This window comes from Vitis riparia, chromosome 7, assembly GCF_004353265.1.
Source record: "Vitis riparia cultivar Riparia Gloire de Montpellier isolate 1030 chromosome 7, EGFV_Vit.rip_1.0, whole genome shotgun sequence".
NCBI lineage: Eukaryota > Viridiplantae > Streptophyta > Magnoliopsida > Vitales > Vitaceae > Vitis > Vitis riparia.
The window spans coordinates 1,414,702-1,433,407 of record NC_048437.1 but is presented as its reverse complement, the minus strand read 5'-3'; the positions used below and the strand labels follow the sequence as shown (position 1 = coordinate 1,433,407).

Here is an 18,706-nt window from a genome sequence, read left to right as displayed (position 1 = left end):
AATCATTTCTTAAAGAGATGATTTCTAATAGAGTAATATTTTTATTTTTATTTTTATTTTTTTTGTGAAAATCGTCTGAGACAATTGGTTAATTTTTTTTTTTTTGTGGAAATCGTCTCTTCTAAAAACGATTTCTTATTTTTAGTAATTTGAAAAAATAATTTTTATTTATAAAAATTGTCATAGATCGTCTTCTAAAAAGACAATTTAAAAATATATGTATATATCTTTCCCTGAGATTGTAAATTTAGAATTATTTTTTTCAATAATTTAACCTTATAAAAAATCAGAGTTTGATGCAGATTTCAAAATGGCTTTGAACTTGAAAGGAGGTTTGAGAGTGACATGTGGGGGCCAAACGAGGGAGACTGATGGGGAATAAGTCCGTGTGAATAGCCAATCAATCAAAATCACAAGTCTTCTTTCTTCCAAAGGCCACCGACTACCAAGTCCCAGGCAGCTTCAATTAGATGTGTTTGGCTACGGCATACCGAGTATCACCAATTACGGATGTCATATTGCATTTCAATCCTACCTCAATCTCATTCCGAGATTTTCGGAATTGGTTGGTTGATGGATTGTGTACTTTATTTATATTTTTATAATATCTTAAAATTATTATTTTTATTTCTCCCATATTATGTTAAAAAAAAATTGCTTGGATAAATTGTTCTAAAATTAAATTTCTCTTTTGATTTTAGAAAAAATTAAAATATAGTTATGAAATATTATTAATTAAATTTAATTCCACTGAAGCTGCCCTTTTGTCTCACTCGGGCATAAAAAAGCCCTTTGCTGAAGCTTCCCCCCGGACGAGCGAATCGGCCCTACTTTCCTCTTTCACTCTCAATCCTCGCAGGTTCTAATCTAATCATTTATTACCTTTTATTTTTTTGCAACACCCGTTTGATTCCCAAGAAAATCCATCCCCCATTCGATTTCCGGGGAAATTCATCCTCGTTTGATTTCCGAGAAAATCCATGCAAAACCCCAAGGAAAACAAAAAAAATTGCTTTTTTTTTTGCTCCCTGTGTTTTCTGGATCTGTTCTAGGGTCGCTTTGCTTTTGTGCCATTGGATTTAAATTTCACGAACCCTAAATCCACGATTTTTGAGCCAGGCTGAAAAACACAACCTTGCCTGCAAATCATGATAAAAAACAAATTGGAATGATTTTGTATGTTGTGCGCGGGCTGGACTGGTAGGAAATATCGGGAAATTACCCGAAAAATTGGCGATACAAACCGATTTTCGGCGATAAAATTGCAGCGGCCGGCATATTTTTGAAGATTTCGCCGATTTTTCTCCTGCAACCGTTTTTCGGCGATTTTTTCGCCGATTTTAACCGAAATTTGGCGAAATTTCTCCCATCGACATTTCGCCCCCCTCTTTCGAATCGCCGGCCACGGCAACCCGAAATTTCGGCGAAAAAAATGGAAACTTTCATCCATGGTTACGACTAAGGACTGAAGTAGTATTTATTTTTTTAATCTAAAAAAATTGGTTAAAAAATAATTTTATTATCATAAAATTTGATGCCCAAATTTGGTTTCATGTTTAACTTAAATTATTTGATTTTTATGTAAGTCAAATAACTTAAATTATTCGCCCCCCTCTTCTTTTCCTCTCCTTTCTTTTCAGAACTGATCTATTGGGCATATTCTAAGCTTGGTAGTTAGTTATTGTCCTTAATGAGGAGGTAGCCTTTTGGAACCCAAGTTTGTGTGGGGTTTGGAAATATGAGAGAGGTGGTTAGAGTTGGAATGTTGTTCTATGGTGGGATTGTTGTAATGTTGTTTACCTCTTACTTAGATTCACTATTTATGTATTGATAGTTAAACAACATTGAATATGAGGACTTTTGGCCTTCAAAATCTTGATAAGTGGGTTTACGTAGTGGTCATGCCTCTATTCTACACATATATCTGATTCTCATTTATCAAGCTTAAGATACCATGCTCCCATGGATTTATTTGATTTGGAACCAAAGAGAAAATCGGTCATAACATGGTTGACACAAAAGCATAAGACACTTTAACTTGAGTTTATGTTTCTCCTCCTATCTTTTTACAATTAGCCTAGGAGTTTGTTTGGATCTTGACTATGGAAAAAGGTTTTAGAAGGAAAATCCAATTCTTTTGTTGGAAATGAGAAACAAAAAAAAATGTGATGGAAATTAGGGGGAAGCTTGTACAAAATTTAAGAACTTTCAATTTCCTGTTTAAATAAGTGAGGAAAATTGAGGATATAGGTGAAGAAAATTTATTCGGCTAAAAGTTGAGTCTTATTGCTTTGGGCTTTTTCTTTCGTTTCCTTTTATGATTGCCCTTGGTATCTTTCAGAGTTGTTGAAATCAATCATAGCCCAACTATGAAATGGGTCATCATCATTTAATGTTTCTTATCACATTCCACTCTATATCTGTAGTTATGATGTACTAGATCATAAATAATTAATACAATTGGCCATTCTTCCTGTGTCCTATACTATTTAGCATATTGTATATCTATTCTTATGATGTCTAAGAAGTAAGAACTAATATTTTGGTATCTTTTGTGTCACTTCAAACATACTGATTAAAAAGCTAGAGCTCAAGATAATTTCATAAATTGGTTGGGGACTTTGCGAAAGGCTTTTGTTTTTTAAGCCCCTTGCTCTTTTCCTTTGCCGCTTGGCATACTTTGTATACAACCTATGTACTTTGTTGTGTGTTTTTTTAGGCAATTATTATATATTTTTGCTTGCCTATAAAAAAAAAAAGGCAGCTAGAGCTGGTTCTTTTCATGGCTCTTCCTATCATTTGTTTAGTTTTAAAAATATTGATAGGCATTATTGAGTTCGGGGATAAACTAACCATATTCAGGTCATCCTTGAAATAAAAGGGATGCATGTCACTGAACTTTCTCCTTTTATCAAGTATTTTGCTTGTATTGTTCAAATTAATGATACCCTCTGAAGGAAATGGATGCTTCTACCAAAAAACAAAATTAAAGTCTGGTTGTTCCCTAGAAAATAATTCAATTTCCTCTCTCTCCTGTAGTTCTGAGAAAAGAGAAATATTTCTTAGAAGTCAGAGCAAAGGGTATTAGAAGGCTGGCGCTTGATCAAAGGTATGCATATTGATCTGAGAACTAAATCTGGGTTATGTATCTAATTCCCTTTCTTTTTCTCTTAATTTTTAATATGAAACTACACTCTATACTTGTCAAAGTGTAATTAATAGAAACAAATAAATGAGGAAAAAAAGCATAAGAGGTTTTTGAGCTCTTATATACTCTATTTTCAATCTAGCAGAACAAGGCCGATAAGCAAACAGGGGTGTGCATCTGAAAAATAGCACACACAGAAAGAGACAAAGACAGAGAGATGGGGCACACCAGCAATGATCTTCTGCACTTGGAGCATAAGGCCTCTTCTTCTTCATCCCTAGGTTCTCTTTTTCTCTTCTGTCATATTTTTTTTTTGTTTTCTCCTTTTTATTTTTTGGTTGTTATTGGTGGCATCCATATGGAAATTACCTTTTTCTACGTGTCTATGCCGCAGAATCCACACTTCTTGTTTGCAAGAATGGGTCAGAGTCCAAGTTGCAGAAACCTAATCACCCTAAGGGAAAACCCATCACTACCCCACTGCCTTCAAGCCAAGGTAACTTTGTTCTCTCTCTCCCTCCCTGCCTCCCTCCCTCTCTCTCTCTCCCTCCCTTTCTCTCTCTCTCTCTCTCTTTTATTTTTTAATTCTTGTGAATTTTTTTTAGGATATTTCTGTATTTGTTTTTTGTTTTGTTTTCTGTTTGTTTAGCTGCAAACTTTTTTCATGGGTTTTTTTTTTCTTCTACATATAATGCATTTTATGGTGTACAAAGATAGTTGCTCCTTTTCCCATGCATCATGAACAAATACTCATCGGACTTAGAACTTTTTTTATTTTTATTTTTTTAAGGAAAATATTAAATTCCTTATTTTTTTTAGAAGATATCAGAATAGAGAGGGTGGCTTGGCTCCCGTGAATTGGGGTCTTGAAATTGGATTGGGTGCTCAAGTTCCAATTACCCAGTTTGATGGCTTTGTACACCATTGTTTTTGGAAGCTTAAGTTACATAGACAATCGTTCTTCAGCGAAAGCAAGATTTCCCTGCTCCAGTGAACTGGAATTCCAAATTAAATCCAATTTTTTCAGAATTTGCACTGAATGCAGTAATTTTATCGGAATTTGTTTGTACATGTGCAATTGGTTATGGAAACAAGTATGTTGGTTCCCTTTTTCTTCCCATAGTGAACAAAAACTTAGAAGAAACTTCCTCCTCATGTTTTGTAATATATATATATATACATATATTATAATTTTTTGGATAGGTAAATAATATAAAATTAAAAAAGAGCCTAATGAAAAGGGGGTGCACTGAGCACTCGTGTACATAGGAGGTTCATAGAGAGCACCAAGAGGAAAAAGGGAAGGCAACTGTAAAAAAGAAGCTACAGGGTTTATACCCTAGCCTGCACCCAATCAATCAATGAACTCCAATGAAGATGGTATAGAAAACTTTCATCCGATTGAGAAAATTTTTCATGAAAATGTTTTGCATTGATGGATTTTCTTTTGTCGCAATTTGATCCTCTTCTAAGTAGCCATTTTTTTTACATTTTTTTTTCTTTTTTAACCTTTTATATTAATTGGAACCTCTTTGGAGAATATTCTTGCTTAGAAATTATTTGTATGGCATCGAATGGAAATGCAATATGTCCAAAGATGTCATTGTTATTCTCTGTTTTCTTCAATGGAAAAGCTTGTTTGGAATTAGGAAGAAGACATTAAGATGAATTGGACTTCCAATATTTGTAAGTTTGTTTAGACTTAGGATAACAGACCACCTCATCTAAGATTGTTGTTGTCCTTGAGTTAAAAACTTAAAATTGTCATGGGATGGTGTTTTTAAGTGAATGAAAAAGGGCTTAGTGGATGGAACAGCCTTTATCTTTAACAAAGACGAGGGGTCTAATTGATTCTTAGTGTTCTCTCGAGTTATCAACTTTCCATGTGACTTTTAAAAATTCCAGTGTTGGTGGCTAATACAACTGTAGTTCCAGTAATGTAACATTATTATGGAGATTAAACTCCTGATTTGTTTGGTTTGTTATATGTAGAAATCCCAAGGCAATTGGATTCCTGTCTTTGTGTGTGTGTTGTAAATTCGAAACTACAATTCATTGCAGTTAGCATGTTAATACCATGTATAATGTGCTAATTTACCTCCTTTTTAATATGCTTTTTGCTTGTTAATGCTTACTCTTTAAGAACCTATGTAAGCGTGTTCTTGTGGGGATTGGGAGTGTAAGCATGGTTGGCTGCAGGTGGGGTGTCTGTGTATGTGCCAGCTGATGATCTTGTAATTTCTCGTTGCTCCTTTATGGTTCTCATGTTTTGTGGGATCTTTGTATTCGGCACCTCTCCCTCTAGCTCATGGCTCCATTAGCCCCCATCTCATCTTTCTTGTATTCCACAGCCTCTACAATAGGATACTCCTTAAGCATGACTTCATTAAACTTGACTTCATAAAACTTTAAGTTAGATATATGGGTTGTATAATGTTGCTATTCATCAATAATGTTATTCTTGGCAAATAATATGCTACTCTGTTTTAGTTGGTTCAATGTGAGTTAGTGTTTTAAAAAGCTATTGAGGCTTATGCCTTGAGGTGAGGCTATGCAAATTAGCCTTGAGGCTATAGCCTCAATTAAGCTCAAGCCTCACCTAGTCGAGGCTCAAGCCTCATGGGCTATAGCCTCAAATATTCGAAGGGTTTTCGGTCATTGTGGGCTTTTGATATATATATATATATTCTAATAGGGCTAGGCCTCAATATTCAATGAGTTCTAATGAGTTATATTGCCAACTATGATTTTGTTGGCTTTTGATATAGATTTCTTGAGTTTTGTATCAGGTTCCCTCTTGGTTAAACTTTTTACAAAATAAGAACTTAGTTGACTTCCAATTAACCTTTTAAATGGAATGGAAAAAGAGAGTTTGAGAAGCAAGAATAGAGAAATTGGTACGAATTTAAAAAAAAAAAAAAAAAAACGAAAAAGAATAGTAGAATTGTTGACTGTCCTAGTGTGTTTGTGTGTGTATTATTTTATCATTGATAGATAGGAAAAAAATAATGAAGATTGGGTGGATATTAACACTAATAGGGATAATATAGCAATTAGATATGATTATAATATCCCTTGGAGGGTCCTACTAGTGATGGTGACAGTAATGTTAAAAATTATTTGATGAAACTATGAGAGAAGGTAAAATGTTTGAAGAGAAAAAATAAACTAAATTAGACACTATTAACAAAATAATGAAGAAGAAGATTGAGTGGATAATATAGCATTTAGATATGATTATATCCCTTGGAGAGGATCTTACTAGAGATAGTGGTTAGTGATAGTAACGTTGAAAATTATTTGATGAAACTATGAGAATAATAAGTTTATTATTACAAAGTTTATGCTTTTTTATTTTTCATTTTTCTTGTGATTTTATGAGCAAGTTTCTGTTTTTTAGTAATTTTTTTATTATTTATTTGTTTAAGTTGAGGCTTGCGCCTTGTTCTGCTTTGAGGCTTACGCCCTGCCTTACTTGGGCAAACACTTGAAGACCACCTTTAGCTTTTTAAAACATTGATGTGAGTGTAAAATTTTGTTTCATTTTGATTCATAGGAAATAAATGTTAACCATTCTACTTTTTATGTACAGAAAAGAGGTCCATTTTGTAAGAAGATACTTTAGATTATTATTTTATTATTAACTAACAAAAACTTTGTGATTAAATTAGACTTCCTTGATTTTTGGATTGCTTTTGTTAGCTGTTTAATATTTTTAGTATTGAGTTCCCTTTTTCTTTCTTTTCTTTTTTTTTTTCTTTAATTTTTATTTGAAGGGTTTCTAACCTCTATGAGGAGTGAAAGGGAGGATAAGTATATTTCTTCTCTTAGTATTTTAATTTCATCTTCATGCCTAAAACCTAGAACTAGGGGTGTACAAAAAACCAAGTGATCCAGAAAAACTACCAGAACTTATTAAGTTTTACATGGTTTTTCATAATTTCAGTTTTATAAGCTTAAAACCAAATTGGACTGGTTTGGTCTACAGTTTCCTATTCCAAAATTTGGAAGTAAACTGAACCGCAAAGACAATTATTTATATACTCCTATGGATACCTGTCTTATATTGGCTTCCCTATGATGTAAATTTTCATGGTTTGAAATATTAATTTTTATGATTTGAAATATTAATTTTTATGATTCTTCATACTTTTGAACAAACTGGGATGATGTGTGTTATAATAATGTGAATTTAGTTGTGTTAGTGTAACTCTAGAGCTTAGTTGTTTCTCATGTGGGTTGTAGTAGAATGATATGAATAGAGCCTAAGGTTTTTTTTATCATGTTGCAATAGCATATTATTAATGTTTTTTGCCCTGCATGCTCAATTTAAGCCATGTTGGGTTTTATCCCAAGCAAACAGAAATAGCCGATTTAGTCAGTCATTGTTCATAAATTGAATCAAATTGATAAGTTCTCTCATATTTGGTTAGTTTAGTTCTATGTGCATCCAAACTAACTAGATCGGATTAGTTAGATTTTAATGCTCAAAACAGAACCAGTCAAAGGATGCATACCCCTACCAAGAACTTAATTGTTGCAATTTATTTATTATTAATAATTTAGGAAACTTCTTTTTTTATTTTATCTCATTTTTAATAATTGATTTTTAATGACCTTCATATATAGCTTAGTTTCTAGATTTTTGAAGTTTTTAAACAATTGGTTAGGCTTGAGGGTCTTCAAGTCAGCCCAGTATTTGTATTTTTGGAACAGGATGTCAACTGGGACCATCTAATAGTGTGTTCTCTACTGTGAACATCCATCATGGATGCTACTCCTCAATCTTTGCTTTGTAAGTGTCATTTGGTTGAGATGTATGAAAGCTAACATGGTTATGCTATTTTCTGATTGAATTTTCTCCCCTTTCTTTTAGAAGTATTTAAAGTTTGAATCTCAAAACAATGAGGTGAGGACAAAAAAGTTTATCTTGTTTGGTCAAAGATTATGAAGAGAAAATATGATGGAATTAGGGAGAATTTTACATATACAATTTAAACACTTTTGAACTCTCTGTTCAAATATGCGAGGAAAATTGAGTGGAGAGATGAAAAATAAAAAACAAAAATGTTGTCCTCAGACTTGCATTTTATTTTCCTTAGCCTTTTCTTTGCTTTCTTTTTCCCCTCTATTTTTTTCCCTCAGATGTGATAACAAAACATGGCCCGATTATGAAATCTTTCATCATCATTATTTAGAAGTTCTTATTGTTGTGATTGATATTTAGTTTTGGAGTGATCATCTAGTTGTGGGCTCTATGTTATCTCAAACATACCATGTCTGTTGTTCTTGATGTACAAGAACTAAAATCATTAATAATGTTGACTTTTTTTCCTGGTTTCTTTAGTATTTAGCACATGCTATATCTTTCATTATGATCTCAAAGAACAAATAGTTTGATACCTTTTAATATCATGGGCATTGATGGCTAATTTTTGGTTGGGACTTGGGAGGATAAAATGACATTCAGGGTATATTGATGAAGGGAAAGCGGTAGGATGCATGACACTGAATTTTCACATTTTACTTAGAATTTCTGTATTGTTATCAAAATTACCAACAATCTTTGAGGGAAATTGATGCTTCTACCCAAAAAAAGAAAAAAGAAAAAAGGATTTATAGAATATGCTTTTCCCCAGAATTTGCTGCCCAATTTCCTCACTTTACTGCAGTTCTGGGAAAAGTGAAAGATTTCCTAGGAGTCATATCAGAAGCTAATAAAAAGCTGGAGCTAAAAAAAGAAAAAAAAATGGAATTATAGAATATGCTTTTCCCCAGAATTTGAATTTGATGCCCAATTTCCTCACTTTACTGCAGTTCTGGGAAAAGTGAAAGATTTCCTAGGAGTCATATCAGAAGCTAATAAAAAGCTGGAGCTTGATGCAAAGGTATGCATATGAATCTGATGAGGAAAAAGTAAATTGTGTGCCTGGTTTCCATTCATGTTCTCTTTATTTCTAAGTTTTTATAATGTAAATGTAGGACAATTCCGGTAAGGACTATGATATTGAGGTGCTCATGGGGAATGAATCTGAATACATTGAAATGGTATATGAAATTTGTTTCGTCTTTGCTTTATTTTGTTTGTTTGTTTGTTTTTTAGACTAACTAGCAGCTAATGGGTTGTAATTGTTGGATGCATCCAATTACAGGATTTGATGCTGGGTATTGCTGATCTGCAGACTCCTGAGGCTGTGGCAGCAGCTGAATCTTCTATTGCAGGTTTTCAACCAGTGGTTCCTCTAGCTGGTTGCAGTAGTGGAACAGAATCTGAAGATAGCTCTAATTATGGTGATAGTGATAATGACGATGATGAGGACAGCGATGATGATAAAAATGATGACAAAAATAATAATAAAGCATGCTTTGTTGTGAAACATAAAAGATCAAAGTCTGCTCATGGGGATTCTTCCATGGAAGTGCCCCAAAAAAATGGGGGTTCAAAAAAGCGGCCAAAGATTGTTGAGCTCTCGTGAGAATCTTAATTAGAAATAGGACAGTGAAATCTACTCATGGGGATTGTTTTCTAGGAATGAGAGGGAAACCATCAGGATTATAAGGGTTGCAGCAAGCATGAAAGGCATTTCTCTGCAGGAAGGAGGGAGCTTTCTGAATGTCTGATGAGGCTGTAATTTATGCAGCGGTGGGATTTTTGCTTCTCCATTAATATCTATCAGGGCATATGCCATACTAGACAGCTAATGGAGAAAACAGTCCTGTGAGTACCCTTCAAATTTTGAATGTCATGGAAGCTTTGTGATGTTTTTATTCTACCAAATCTGTTGTCATTAAATTTTCTACATTTCAGTTTTGTAATTAAATTTTCCATTCCATTATATTCCCAATGCCTTCCCATATACCAGTTCATTGAGGTACAGAAATGCCTTTGTGGAGCCTCATTCTGGACTAATGTATGAAATTTGGACCAAGGCTAAAAATATGAGGAGATATACACAAAATCTGGGTGGATACATCCAGACCTGATATTTCTGGATTTTTTCATCATTTATTATGATTTTTGGTCTTTCCATCCATTTTTGATTGATATATCAGGATTGTCCTGATTTTTCGGCAGTCAAAGCTCAGTTGGTAGAGCTTTGCTCTTGCAATTGGGTTGTAGCAGTTACGTGTTGGACTTGTACCTGAACCCGTGGCTCACTTTTTTCGAAGTAATGGGGAAGAGGACCAAAACGTGTCATTGAAAGACTTTAATGAGACAAAGATGGGCTATCAAGAATGTATAGGTAAGATGGGCAGTTGGTCAAATCTAGTATAAATTGTATATGGATAGTAGTTGGAATCGGTGACTCACCTAAGGTTCCCTCATTTCGGATCTTTGGGGTAGAGGATCAAGTTGGTCCTTGCAAACAACTTGATGCATTATCTCCCTTCAACCCTTTAAGCGAAATGCAGCAAAAGGAAGGAAAATCCATGGATCGACCCATTGCCTCCACCTCAGAGGAACTACAAGATCACCCCAAGGGTGCTTGTGGCATTTAGGGGTTGTGGACTCACCATAGAACCCTGTTCAATAAGTGGAACAGGTTGGGCAATAAGGGTCAGAGAAGGGCGATCACTCATTTTTAAAGACCAAAGAGAGTAAAATCTGATTTTGCATTGCGACATAGGGATTAGAACATTGTTCAATAAGTGGAACATCCGTTCTCAGGTTGGGCAGTGGGCAGTAAGGGTTAGAGAAGGGCAATCACTTATTCTCAAGACCAAAGAGAGCAAAATTTGATTTTGCATTACGACACGGGGACTCAAACTTGGTTATCCAGGCTTAAAAAAGCAGTCCCTATGCTACTAGGCCAACCATGCCTTTGTTTATTAATGTGTCCTACATTTTATATATATTTTATATGAATGCCTAAATTTTATATATAAAATGTATTTTATGTTTATGCCTAAATTATATATATATATATATATTTAAAATAAAATATTAAAATAAAGTTTTAGTAAATATATTGATTTTAATTATTTATTTTCAAATTTTATTTATTTATTATTGAAAACATAAAAATCACGAATTAAATACAAATATAATAATTATACATATATTATAAAGTAGGTAAATCATCATTTTAATATTAAATTTATTTTCATTTTTGATAAATTATTATTTTAGTATTAAATGAATTTTTAAATACCACCTATTATTATAAAATGTTACAAATTATATAATTCATATATCAGTTTCTTCATATATCAATAATAATATATAATATATGTATTATTACTTCTTATATCAGTTTTAAGAAGTTTTTTAATATTTTCATGAATTTTGATCAATTTTTATTCTAAATATAGATATATTTGTAAAATCAAGTTACCGATATATCCATCAAAATTGATACTTTTATCCTTAATTTGGATAACCCTCTAATTTGATGTTTAATCTTCTATGCTTGACTGCAATCCTCTCCTTTGCCTAAAGCTAACCCTACAGTCATGGACCTTTGCCTCATGGTGAAGTCACAATATATCGATCAAGCTTATTGAATATTGTGTGTTTGTAGATCATAGTGATTGGATTTTTGGTTTTATTTTTTAATTTTTATTTTTTAATGTGTAATTTTGTTTTTTCCTCTGATGTTTATTTTTTTAAAATTATCTCTTCGAGACATAGTGTCTATATATATATATATATATATCTCTTTCTTAAAAACTATAATAGATTTGAAATTATTTTTTTATTACGATAATTTAAGAATTATTTTTTAAAATGATCGTACTGTTATAAAAAATCTGAGTTTGTATCGAGTTTGACGGAGATTTCAAAATAGCTTTGAACTTGGAAGGAGGTTTGAGAGTGACATGTGGGGGCCAAACGAGGGAGACTGATGCGGGAATAAGTCCGTGTGACATGTGGGGGGCCAATCAATCAAAATCACAACGTGACCTCTCAACTTTCAGTCTTCTTTCTCCCAAAGGCCACCGACTACCAAGTCCCAAGCAGCTTCAATTAGATGTGTTTGGCTACGGCATACCGAGTATCACCAATTACGGATGTCATATTTGCATTTCAATCCAACCTCAATCTCATTCCGAGATTTTCGGAATTGGTTGGTAGATGGATTGTGTTCTACTTTATTTATATTTTTATAATGTCTTAAAATTATTATTTTTATTTCTCCCATTTTATGTTAAAATAATTGCTTGGATAAATTGTTCTAAAATTAAATTTCTCTTTTGATTTTAGAAAAAATTAAAATATATTTATGAAATATAATTAATTAAATTTAATTCCCTGTCTTAAAATAAAATAATTTTATAATTATAAATACACATATATAGTTTTTGATAATATTTAATAATATCTTATTTCAAATGAATTTAAAAGTAAATAAAGTTGACTTTTTTAATATACAAATGAGTCAAATTTTTCATTACATGCTTATATTTAGTACTTGATTATATGTAGGGTATTTTTTTTAAGAATAATTTTAAATTTAAAAAACTAATCTAATTCACTGTAGATTAAATCAAAACATTATAAAATATTATTATGTACATGTTAAAAAAGTTAAGCTTTATGTATTATTTATTTTAAATAAAATATTATTAAAAATTGTTATTTTAAATTATTATTATTATTATTATTCATTTTTAATACAAACATGTTAAGATTTTTTAACATATTTTTTTATTAAAAAAATGTAATTTATGATTTGATTGTAATATTATTATTCATGTTTTACTAAAAAATATATATTTTTAAATATATTTATAATTACAAAACTATTTTTATTTTTAATAAGACCTAAATTATATTTAATTTGTAAATTAAATTTATAATATTTTTACAAAACTAAAATAAAAAATTATTTTTAAAAATAATTTATCCAAACAAGTTTTTTGTCTACAATTTTTAAAAACAAATTTTAGAAAAAATGAGAAACAAGCAAAATTTTAGAAAGGGAGTTTTTATGTTCGTTTTTTGTCACCACTAAAAAACTCTCGATATTTTAACAAGATAGAAAGAAACTTTAATACTCTATTAAACTAAATATAAAAACATGCATGGATATAAATGAGGACAAGAATATTCATATAACACAATTCTAAATTCTCTTACAAACAACACACAGTATTTTATTTATTTTTCTAAATCTCTAAACTACTTGAGTGGTCCCACTGGAAGGCATTTGGTGCTGAGTATCATCGGAATAAAGCCCATGCTTTGCCGAATCATACTTTTCCCCATCTCCCCACAGCGCGTACGCTTCCTCGCCGTGCGCGGCGTCGTCGCCGATCAGCAGCTCCTCCTCCGGCATCCTCAGCGGCAGCACCACCCTCACCACAAGGCATATTATGGAAGTCACCACCGCGTTCCACCCGATGATGAAGGCTCCGCCAGCGAGCTGCTTCAGGACCTGGATACCGCCAGAGCCGCCGTATACGGCGCCGCGGGAGTTGGTGACGGGGAGGAAGAGGCTGCAGAGCTCAGGCTCGGCGAAGATGCCGGTGAGGATGCCGCCGAGGTAGCCGGCGACGGCGTGGGTGTGGAAGACGCCGAGAGTGTCGTCGATGTGGTGGAGAAGAGTCCAGCGCTTGTGGAGGATCATCATGGTGAACCATGGGACGCTGCCGGAGAGAATGCCCATGACTATGGCTGCCCATCCTTGAACAAGTCCTGCTCATTCATTATTTACACGTCATCTTATTATCAGTCCACCAAAAAATAAAACTTAAATTTAAATTTAAATTTAAAACATGGAATAAGAGAAAAAAATGCATGGATGTGACCTGCAGCAGGAGTGATGCAGACAAGGCCAGTGATCATGCCCTGAACGGCGCCAATCACAGAAGGCTTCTTGAAGAAGATGACATCAAGCCAAGTCCAGACGAGGAGGCTGGTGGCGGCACAGATGTTGGTGTTGAGAACTGCCATGGAGGAGTCGGTGTTAGCTGCATAAGGGTCTCCTCCATTGAACCCTGCCCATCCCAACCACAGCAGCCCCGCCCCTGCCAGCATCAGCAGCACATTGTTTGGGGGAAACCTCTCTCTGTCCCTCGTTGATCTTGGCCCCACCTGTACACATCACACCGTCTCCCTATCACCTTCACATTCATACACTAATTAATCCATCTGTAAACATCAATACACATCAACTAATTTTGAAGAACAAAAAGGATGATGAATGAAACACCGTGTTGTGATAAAAATGATCTTATTTACCCATACCTTAACTTAGATGTTAAGTGCTTATATTGCATCAAAATTAAATTAGTTTTTCGATGTCATATAGAAGAAAATAATACTCATTTAAAAATAATCTTATTTAATTATTTATACCACAATAATCATTTTTTTTTCATCTTGGCTTAATTTAATTAGTTTATTATTATTATTATTATTTTTTATTGATAACTACACATGTCTCCATGACTTAGATTTGGAATTGAATACAATCCATTGGATAATTTGTGGAAGATGAAATAGCCCAAGTCAACCCTCATTTTTCTTCCCCAGGTTTCTTATCCTAAACAAAGACCTAGAGTTTGGGAGATTCTTTTTGGGGAGGCAAGATTCAATGAACAGTTAGAAATTAATTATGGTATCTCCGTTGTGAACTTTAATACGAGCCATTGATATAAAGAAATAAAACCCACTCTTAACTAGTTGTCATGCACCAAAAATTGGCATCTATATACTTGCCATTGAAGAATCCTTTGATAAAGAATGGGAAAAAGATAGAAAATAGAAAGAAAACATTTGAGATGTTAAAAGTGAAGTTCTAGTTAACTATTTAGGTGAAGATAAGATGGAGAATCCATGAGTTGTGGTGGACAAATTTTAATATGCAGGCTAATATTCAAAGAAATGATTCACTACAAGGAATTGTCTAAAACTTTAGCAAGCAATAAATATGTCATAAAAAAACTGACCCAATAGGCAGTAGTGAAGCCACCAATCCCAGAGGAGAGATGAATGACATAACCACCAGATTAGTCCATGACACCCCAATGAAACAAGAAGCCACCACCCCACAGGCTGAAGACCCCAACAGTGTAGCAAAAAGTGAGCCAAAGCGGCACAAACATCATCCACGCCCTTATATTCATCCTCCCCAGCAGCGACCCCGCCAGCAGAATCACCGTGATGGCCGCAAACACGCACTGGAACCAAACCATCGTCGCCATCGGATAGAAGGGCGTCGCCATCGCCGTTTCCACCGTCCCATTCTTATGGTAATGCGTGGTCGCCGTCAGAGCCGATTGCTTTAGCAGGTACTTCTGGCCCAGCGCAGGCCCGGCCTTCCCCCAGAAGGGTAGGAGCTTGTCGCCGAAGGACATCTTGTAGGCCCAGATGACCCAGCAGAGGACCACCGCGGCGAAGGCGTAGAGCGCCATGAAGGCCGAGTTGACCGCCCATTTCTTCTTCACCACGCTGCCGTACAGGATCACCAGCCCAGGCACGCTCTGGAGGCCTACCAGCGTGGCCGCTATCATCTGCCATGCGTTGTCTCCCTTATTCAACCAGACCGGCACGGACGCCGACAAATTGCCCTGATAGGCAACGGGAACTGTAGATGCCATATTTCAGCACTGTCTTGTGGGGTTATGCTTGCAACTTACAAGTCGCTTGAAATGATGAAAAGTATACTCTAGGGAGATGTGGAAATAGTCCATATAAGAACCGGTGAGAAAGGCACGAGTGGGAAGATTCTTAAAACCGCATCTTGTGGTTTTGTAAAGCTTGCTCCAACGGCTGGGATCTGCGTGAATCTTTTCTTCCCTTCGAATCTCACTTTTTCTTCATAGAGTTTTAATTATCACAAATTCACACCTAATAACTATATTTTTGGGTTATTACTCTAAATTTTATAATAATTTTATTAAACTTAAAAGTTTAAATCAATTATTGCATTTGGATTTAACTTAATTTAATTGTTTGAGTCTAAAGACCTATGCTCGATACATGAAATTTATTAATTTTTAAAATAATTTAAAACTCAAATTAATTTAATTAGTATTAGAAAGTCATGAAATTCAATAATATTATAAAATTATAAGCCAAAATTCATTTTCAAATATTTTGAAAAAAATTTCATGCAAATAAATTATAAATCAAATAGCACTTAATGTGTTCATTAATGAGTTTAGTAATTATTAAAAATAATAAACTCAAATAATGATTCAATTAATACAAAAAAAATTATGAGGAAAAATTAATCTAAAATGAGTCTATTGTATATAGAACCATATCTTTCTAATTTTTTTTTTCACTAGATAAACTTCAAAATAAGCAAAACTTAATGTATTGAATTCATTAACAAGTCCAATAATTTTTAAATATAATTTAAAACTCAAATAGTGAACTAATTAATATTATAAATTTACGGATAAAAATTGGTTTATACTGACTCTATTATTTATTTTCAATACATAATTATATATATTTTTTTTATAAATTTTTTTTTTTGTAAAGAAATGAACTTCAAATCAAGCAATACTTGAATTGTTAATGATTTATTAATTTTTTAAAATAACTTGGAACTTAAAGAATAGATCTAATCACTTTGAAAAAATAATAGACCAATCTAATACGTTAATATGAGCTGTGACTTTATTTTTTTTTCTATACACAACTATATTATCTAATTTCCTTATTAGATAAATAGATTCCAAATTAGGTGAGACATAACTAATAATTTAAAATTTTGCTTTATTTTTAAAATTTTAAGAATAATTTAGAATTCAAAAACATGATACAATTAATTTGAGATTAAATCAAAGGATGCTAGGATATTGTATCCCTAATTAAGTACTAAATATGTGTACTTAATGAAAAACTTGGTTCATTTGAGCCTGCATCAATGTAAAAAGATAAACCAAAATCACTTATGGTTTGTTTCATGTAAAGAATTTGTGCATAATATAAACCAATGATAATGTATTTGACTTCTGTCATAGACAATGCAACCAAAATTTTCTTCTTACTTATGCCATGAAACTAACAAGTGTCCTAGAAAATGAAAAGTTCAATAAGTGCTTTTTCTATCAATTTTATATTCGACAAAGTCGACATTTGAAAAACCAATCAAATCAACACTATCACACTTTACATACCACTAACCTAAGTCAATTGTCCCTCTTAAGTATCTTAAGATTCTTTCTATGACACTTAAATGTGATTCTTTACTACAAGATTGAAATCTAGCACACAAATGGTAATCCCTTATTGCCTTATAAAATGATACAAACTTAGGACTAAGGTAATCCATTGTCTTATACATTGATGCAGGCTCAAATGGTGTTCCAACATTGATGTAGTAATGATTAGAGCCAAAATATGTGCTCTAATGACACATATTCGATATGATTTGTGCACCAAAGGACATTCAAATCACCCGATATGAACTAAATCAATGCTTAGGCATACTATAGATCATTTCGAAGCTCGGGAAGTTAGAAGTCCAACACTTTAAACAATGAACAAATCATAGTTGAAATGAAGAAGTTATGGTCATTTGAAGACAACTAGGTAAAGCTAAAGGGTCATTTCGAAATGATTTCGAAATTCAACTCATGAATTTGAAATCCAATTCGAAATGACCCTAATTTCGAATTCACCCACTACCACTTTGATGTTTCACTTCCTCTACCTCGGGAATTGCATTTAGGGCACTCCATCCACCCTAAGTGAGCCCTACACGACTAGAAATCATCATTTTATTATTTTTTTAATCATTTTTAGACAATTATTTTTGTAATAAGTGGCCAACGAGAGTATGCCACATGTTAGGCAATTGATGATATTATATAAACTCTCTTAGTTCTAGGTTTTAGAAATCTTGGATCTTTTTCCAGAGAGTTGGACATTGAAGGTGGAAAGAAGATGAAAACTTTGGTTTGTTTTCCTTTTCTTCTTTATTAAATATATTGTTTTTAGTTTCTTTTGATTCAAATTATGGATTTTTACCCTATTATGGATTATGAATGTGACATCACCCCCATGAGAGGCTAAGAAGCCAACTTGGGGCTTGAAGTATGAAAACCTAAGGGCTAGGAAACCTATAGAGACAATGAGTAAATTATTATAATAATGAGATTAATTATTGGTTGGGTGACAATTTATCAAATTTTTTTATCATATCCTTGTGAATTAGTTTAGGGAATGATATGGTATATTATTACCCGATACTAGTGATTCTTGATAATTTTTTATCATTAGTTATCATCGTCTTCTCTATCATTACTTGCCCCGAAACAAAGCTATAAGGAGTAGGAAGGGTTAAAAAGTCAAATCTTAAACTGGTAATCAATTTCATTCATTTGATGGTTTTAAGAATCTATTTTAAAAAGGAAAAATTAAGTTTCGGATGCAATTTTGAGTTATAGAACTCAACTTGATCGCGAGCGGCCAAAGATCTCGAAACCCTAAGATCATATTACTTAAAAGACCTTTGTTTTCTCTAATTTCTATACCCTAGGTTGGATTGTGGAAAGCCCCAAACTTGAATAAATCGAATTTAAAATCAATATTTATTTTGTTATTAATTTAATTTCTATTACTTAGTTTCACATTATTCACATATTATTTTTCAC

General features: G+C 33.1%; 1 long non-coding RNA gene and 1 pseudogene across 4 annotated transcripts; one reads left to right on the top strand and one right to left on the bottom strand.

Annotated features, from left to right (window-relative positions):
- The first annotated feature begins 755 nt into the window (after positions 1-755).
- LOC117918503 lies at positions 756-18,001 on the top strand. Of its 4 annotated transcripts, none has more exons than XR_004651873.1 (7): positions 756-859; positions 3,040-3,109; positions 3,294-3,429; positions 3,543-3,644; positions 8,821-9,036; positions 9,131-9,196; positions 9,301-10,023. It is a non-coding gene; the product is annotated as an uncharacterized LOC117918503 (long non-coding RNA). The 4 variants fall into 4 exon arrangements; XR_004651874.1 differs by having other exon boundaries at positions 3,291-3,429; XR_004651872.1 differs by lacking the exon at positions 756-859 and adding an exon at positions 17,969-18,001 and having other exon boundaries at positions 2,504-3,109; positions 9,301-10,392.
- Positions 13,158-15,709, bottom strand: LOC117918501 (annotated as a pseudogene).
- Positions 18,002-18,706: the final 705 nt, after the last annotated feature.